Genomic DNA, 7,671 nt, shown 5'->3' with positions numbered 1-7,671 from the left:
TTTCCAATGTTCAAAATTATACTTAAACTTGTAAGCAGAACCATATTTAGTCTTATCGTTCTTTGTGGTGGACCTGACTAGCGCACACCCAGTGTACCCAATCCCCTAGTCCTTCACCTGACTCACATATACATGTAAATAAGGAATTAGTCTTAATTTCCCAAAGATGAAGGTTCTCATTCATCACACAATACAAGTTGCATGATTCCAAGTTTCTATCCAACTGAAACTTGGGTGATGAGAATCTTTCCTTATTTGGTAAATTATGACACTACCACAAACGAAAGAATCAAATCCATATCGAACATTGCTAGAATATACATAAACATCAATTTTCACAAAAGCCATTATAAGGAGATATAAAATAAAACAAAATCAAAATTTTATTTATTTATAAAACGCGGAAAACTTTTCCTTACAATGCAGTTACAAATGAAAACTATGTTTCTAAATATTTCTAAGCAATCTATCGCAACTCTTAAGCAGCAACTCAAGAATCTGATCATCGAACCATGCGATCAAAATCCATTTCTTCGCGATCAGACTCAACTTACTCTTCTTTTAAGCTTCCTTTGATTCTACAAAACATCAAAATGTAATTGCATTACATCATGTATTAAGAATCTCCAAATAGGAACTTAATAGAGTTAGATAGTGGATTTTACCTGAAGGAGAGTCATACACTCTGACTTTACCATCCTCGTGGTCCTTCAGGTAGATACGTCAGCTTCGCAACTAATGCCACTTCTCTTGGCAATAGAAACATATGGACTCTTTGGAATGGTACACGAGACTATCTCAGACTTAGCCTTTCTCTTTACCATTTGTTCAAATGACTTGACCATAGCCGATCCCTTTCCACTGGGAAGAGAATGCTTTTCTAAACCTCCTATGTTACCATTTTCAATGTCCATGGAAGTTTGGGAAGTAGATCTTCCAATCAAATTTTCTTTTACCAGTGCGCCAAATCATTGCTGATTCAGTATAAACAAGCAAATAGGTAAGATCAATAAGGTTCATGTCGTGGTCTGTCACATAGTAGTCCTTAATGAACTCACTATATGGCTCGGGAAGTGATTGAAGAACCCAGTCAATAGCCAAATTCCTTGAGACTTCGACACCCAACTCTCCCAGCTTGTCAATATGTAACTTCATCTCCAAGACGTGAGCACATACATACTTTCCTTCCTACCAATAGGGCTTTGAGTGACCTTGAACTTGTGGGCTAGGGAGAATAATTGGAGGAGGTGGAGGAAGTGAAGTTCCACTACAGCACGAAGAAGGGATTAATCTTTCATCTTGATCGCCTTGTGGAAAATCATCTTTATAAAGAAAGTTTTTTTAAAAAGATTAAGACCATAGTTGTCTGAACTAGACATCTATAATGGGACAAATTCAAGTTTAGTTGATTTTAGTCCTTAATATAACACCCAACATGAAATATTAAGGCTAGGACCCAACACAATATTTTACAATTCGGAAGAGGGATGTCGTAATCCAAATTGCAAAATATTTGAAGGTAGGTAAATGACGATTTACCAATTTCCACCATGAAAAAAAAATAAATTATTAAGTTTTAAATGGATTGAAATTCCTAGATCCTTTGAGATTCATTGAACTATTCAATGGCATGTTTAAATCTCGATTGTGCCCTTCAAGTTTGTAACTGGGATGCCGAGGATCACAAACAAGGTGTGAATAACCATGCAAATTAGCTTGGTACACCCAATGTTACAACCACCTAATCAATGTGCCAGTTAACCACAAACTCTGCATTTATCTATGACTAACATCAAGCTACCCTTTGCCACATACTGTCAGTCCCAGGTTAGTGTGCCGGTTAACCACACACGCTCCACTAACGACTTAACAAGGTGCAAAGTGCAATTTCATGGAGTAGCACCATTTTCACATTTTTCCTAAAGTAACTAAGATTGGGAATTTAATAAAGGTTTAGTTACTTTATAATTATCATTATACTTATAATGAGAATTAATGTCCTATCCTACCCATTCGGATAACGACCCTCCACCATTCAAGGAAGTGGTGGGTGAGAGTGGACACCCATTAAACTGTCATTTTATAGGCAGTAACCTTATATCCCCCTTATAGACCGGCTTCGTGAATGAGGCCTACTAACGGTAAGACTGACTTTACTCTTATACACACACACACACACACACACACACACACACATATATATATATATATATATATATATATATATATATATATATATATATATATATATATATTAAACCTATAATATTATAATAGTATAAGGGTTGAATTTTAAACTTTTAAAATTCTAGGGTTTGGAACTAAATGTTTCAAAGTAAGACTTTGCATTTACAAATTCCAAAACTTGAGGGCAAGTTTTGAACTATTCAAAAACTTTTGGAATCCATAACTTATGAGTTTAATATAGGTATTATGAAAAGACTCTTGACATTCCATAACTTGAGGACAAGTTATGGAGTTCATAAAAACATTTGTGTAAAAGACTCTTCAAGTTCCATAACTTGACGACAAGTTATGGAAGACTTAAAACCATTTTATGATGACATTTAAAAATGAGACTTTTCACTTTCCATTACTTGAGGACAAATTATGGATTTCATCAAAAACATTTAGATCAAAAATTGTAACTAACAAAATCAAACAATTTGCCTATGATCTAATTAAACTCATAAATTAAGATAATTCATATCAACTAATACAAATCATGAAACCTTGACAATTATCTTTTATTTGGATGAGGATAATCAACCATAGCAACAAAATCAAATTTTATGAACAAAAACATTTTGTGGTAATGATCCTAACCCAAAACAGGCCAAAAAGACGAATTTGTTTTTCACTGAACGGTCACTACCTCGTGGTAATTTTTACCACCTCGTGGTGATTAGGCAGATTCCAAAAAAACGATTTTTCTTGCTTTAAAAAACAATAAGCATCAAGTATGATAGAAAACAATCCTAGGCTCTGATACCACTGAAGGGTTTTAGTATACTACAACATCCTATGGTGCACATACAACCCTAAATGCTTTGGATCAATGTTTTCTCTAATTATACATGCAATATTGTTTCCAAAGCATTAAGCCTACAACTAGCATGCAATTGACATAAACAGCATAGAAATAAGTTATAGAATTACCTCTTTGTTGTAGCTTGTAGTTTTGGACTTTAAGAATTTAGCACCAATAGTATGAATGCCTCAAATGGAATCACAACACACCTTTGGACAAAAGATGACTTTTGAGAGAGTATGGTGTACACAAATTGGCTCAATGATCTCCAAGTACACTAGTGTGTCTAGTCACCAATTTTGGATGCTAAGGGGCTTCTTATATAGTGTGGCAAGATTAGGGTTACACCATGTAAACCCTAATGTGCATGACCTTCCATATTACTTAGGCTCCATGGGTTTAAACCTCCATGGATCATCCAATGATTATCACATGGGTTTAGCCCAACCTAAGGAATCTTGGATCATTGGCCCACACCTTAAGAATGAATGATTTACCAAATCAACCCCTTATATTTAATTAGTCTCTTTTGATCACAAAATTAATTCCAAACTAATTATTGATCAATACTAATTAAATAATACGATTTCATATTAATATATTAGAACTTATAATATATTAATAAATCATAAATAACCTCTTCTCAAAATTCCATCCTATCAAATTGTCCTGGTGATATGCAACGCAAATGGATCATGCTACTCTCGGGTCAAGTACATACCAATAATAGTTATGGGCTTAGACACCTAATCCAACAACTTCGAGGACGAAGTCTAAGACAAGTGGGGGAGAATTGTAACACCTGGTTTCTGGTACGCATTTATTTATAATATTTTCATTTTGAGTAGAAACGAGATTTAGATGAGGGGTTTTAAGCTATCTACTCGACAAGTCGAGAGCCCTCGACTCGGCGAGTAGGTCTGCCAGAGTGAGACCCTAATTTCGAGGTTTTTCATCCCATTTAAGCATCTTAATCCCCACCTTTTGACCTCATTTCCAGCCTCCAAGTCCCAAACCCTAATCCATGAAACCCTAGAGCATTGTGAGAGTGTGTGAGCTATTGTTTTTTAGTGATCTTGTGTGATTTGAAGCTTGTAGAAGAAGAAGAAGCAGGGGACTCCAAGAGAAGATTGTAGATCCAGAAGCAACATCTCATCCCCTTCACTTTCTGGTAATCAAGTCTCTAACTTGCCTATTAGTTCATTAGATTTCCCTATTTCCACTTTTTGAGGGGTTTGGTTCAAGAAGCTTGACCCTTGGGATTTGGACGTCCCAAGCAAGGATCCTTTTAGATATGGGATCATTAAGGGTTGTTAAGGCATAAAGGTGCAAACTTTATGCCATTGAAGCCCCCATGCAAGCTCTAAGGTGTTGTTATGGCCTTTTGAGCCCCAAAGGCCATGCATTGAAGGAAAGTTTGAGGCTTTACGTGTTCTTTTGGTGTCTAGGACCTAGATCTGGGTTTTCATGCTTTAGTTTGGATTGATAAGGCTTTTGGACAATGATCTATGTCCTAAAGAACTAGGGTTTGAGCTAAACCTGTTAAGAAGGTTTAATAACGGGTAAAGTTGGAAACTTTACCCTTAAAAAGGCATTTCCAGTATGTAGATAAAGTACGGAATTTGGATCTGAAGAGTAGGGGATTAATCCTTTAAGATGACCCAACAGACTAAGGAACTCGGCGAGTCCAAAGAGGGACTCGACGAGTTGGATCGCGATTTCAGGATTTCTGGATTTATAGAACTCGGCGAGTCAGGGGGATGACTCTACGAGTTGAGTCAACTCAGATGGTTGACTTTGAATTTTACCAAAACGTTGCCTTTGACCAGGGGTAAAATGGTCATTTTACCCTAAGGAGGATTATTAGGTTTTGACTAAGTGTTATTGTGATAATAATAGCCGGGGAGACGTTGGAGAAGCTGTCAGAGATTCCTCACTCGAGATTTCATCAGTCATCTTTCCGAGGTGAGTTTCCTTTAGTAGGAACAGGTCTACGGCACCAAGGTCGGCCCGTATATGTGATATGTTCGGTAGCCGAGCGTGGGCGGGGCCCGTATCTCATTGATAGCACGATATAGTACAAATTATATGCTTAGTTATACTTGTTGTCTGTATGATACTTCTATGCTATTTTCATGACTAGCCGAGTGTGGGCGGGGGTCATATCTCCTAGTAGTTGAGTGTGGGGGGTACGTATATCATAGTAGATGAGTGTGGTCGAGGCTCGTATCTCACAGTAGCTGAGTGTGGACGGGGTCCTTATCTCATTGAGTGTGGGTGGGGCCCGTATCTCCTAGTTGCATGTTATATGTGTATGGTATGTGGTAGTTTGGGGAGACTCGCTAAGTTTCGTGCTTACAGTTTTCAGTTTTGGTTTCAGGTACTTCTGGTAGCAAGGGGAAGAGCTCGGGATGATCGCGATGCACCCACCATTTGTTTAGCCTGTGATGTTTTTACTCTGACATGTTAGATAGATTTTTATGATAGTTGAGATACATGATCTATGGTTTTTATATGATGTTTGGATAATTATGGTTTTATCAATGATTTAAAAATGAAATTTTTGGACCGTATTTTTGGGATGCTTCAAATTGTGTTGAGAACAATGAACTACATTATAGTTGAACCATTTAATGAGTAAAGTGATTTAATAGTCATGAATGTATACTTTTTGAATGATTTGGATTCAAAAACATGAAGGATTGAATGATCTTTAGATGAATGTATGGAATATTTGGCCATAAGGGCATTTTGGTAAATCTATGGATAACTACATAATTATTGACATCTAAGAAGTGAATGAAATTCATGAATATGAATTGAAAGTCCGGATATATTGGAACATTAACATGAATGAATACTAGTGAAGTTCTAGCTCTAGTGATTCTTTTGGCCCAAGTGTAATTTGGGAACATAGAATGGAATTGAGGATTACATAGTTACATTAGGTACGTATAATGAGATTGATTGTGTTTTTATGTACTTAAGAACACCCATTTGAGTATTCAATAAGTTGGTAACTATGGAATTGAGGATTCCATAGTTACATTAGCTTTGTGAACTTTGGTAATAACTCTTCTTGTGGAATTTGAGGATTCATATGATCTTAAAGCGGTTTCAATGAGCACGTAAGGAGTTAAGATGAGTGTTTTAGGATGATAAAACACTTCCTAGCCATGTGTGAGAATCCATATAACTGATACAAAGTGAATTGGAAAGGACATTCAAGAACTTTTCAAAGTACATAACCTTAATGAGAAAAAATTACACATTTTGGAGCATAGTAGGGTTCACCATAGGGTTACGGTAAAACTTCCCACCATTACGGTAAACCCTACTGTCAGTACGGTGAACATTGTCCCAAAACTTCTTTTTTTTTCACTTATATGTTCCTAAACCTTTTGAACATATACCTTTATCATATTAAAGATTAAGAAAAGTTAAGAACCCTTGTAAAGGAATTTTGGTCATTTTAATGACTTGTTTTCATGTTTTATAGGTGGTATTAGATAGTGTTTCTCTAAGGAAATGAACTAGAAAAGGACTAGCAAACCTTCGTGTAACATCTTGCATCTCGTTATTTCCTATTTCAGGGTCGTGGGCCGGAAGTCGATTATGTAAAGGATTTAGGCCTTAAGGAGGTAATTTTTAGACCTTTTGGAAGGAGAAAATGATGGTTATGAGATCTAAACCTTTGAATTGTGTTTTAGGCCGAAAAGGTAGAATAGGAAAAGTCATAGGCTGGGTTCTTGCATGAAATATGGATTTTTTATTCAAGAAGAAGTTACGACCGTTTGAAGTTAGGACTATTTTTGGGTTAGTCGCGTACGCGGGGTGTAAATTGAGTACGGTAGGCGTACGCGATCAGTTCCTAAACCCTATTTTCATGGTTTGAGCCCTACTTAAGCTCCTTAACTTCCCCAAACCCACTCCATTCTCAGCCTCAACCTCTCCAACACCCTCTATTGAAACCCTAACCCTAGTATGAGCCTTATGAGCAAAAGAAGGTGTTTTTATGTGCTTTAGAGTGTTCGTGGTGCACCTTGGAGAAGAAGGAACTCATTGAAGAAATTTTGGTTGCATTGGGGCTTGTAGATCTAGACCTTGTTTACCTTGATCTTTCTTTTGGAGGTATAAAGTTTGAATCTTGATGATGAATATGTTAGATCTAGCTAGTGTTGGGTGTTATGAGCCTTTGGTCACTTTAAGTGCATAAAGTTTAGATCTTGGAAGTTTGTGACCTTGTTATGGATAAAGTTGGAAACTTTATCCATCTAAACCTCATATAGTTTCAGATTTGAAGGTTGGAGCCTTAGACTTAATGGATTAAGTTGAAAAGGATGTACTTTTGGCCCCTTTATGACTTAAAGACTAGATCTTGTTTGTTGGGACCATTATAATGGATAAAGTTGGAAACTTTATCCATTATGGAGCTATTAGGAACCATAAAAATGTGATCTTGGTACTTTATCCCTTCCATGCAAGAGTTGTGATGTCTTAATGGATTAATAAGTTAGGGTTTTAGCTTTTGGACCTTCCCTAGCCATGGAAAGTCATAAAGGTGGAAACATTATGACTTAAGAAAAAGTTTTGAGGCTAGATTTGAGTTAGGGAAAAGTCCTTAAGGGATTAAGTGCTTA

This window comes from Lactuca virosa, chromosome 2, assembly GCF_052849685.1.
Source record: "Lactuca virosa cultivar CGN04683 chromosome 2, Lactuca_virosa_CGN04683_v6, whole genome shotgun sequence".
Classification (NCBI taxonomy): Eukaryota; Viridiplantae; Streptophyta; class Magnoliopsida; order Asterales; family Asteraceae; genus Lactuca; species Lactuca virosa.
Note: the sequence above shows the minus strand (reverse complement) of the source record.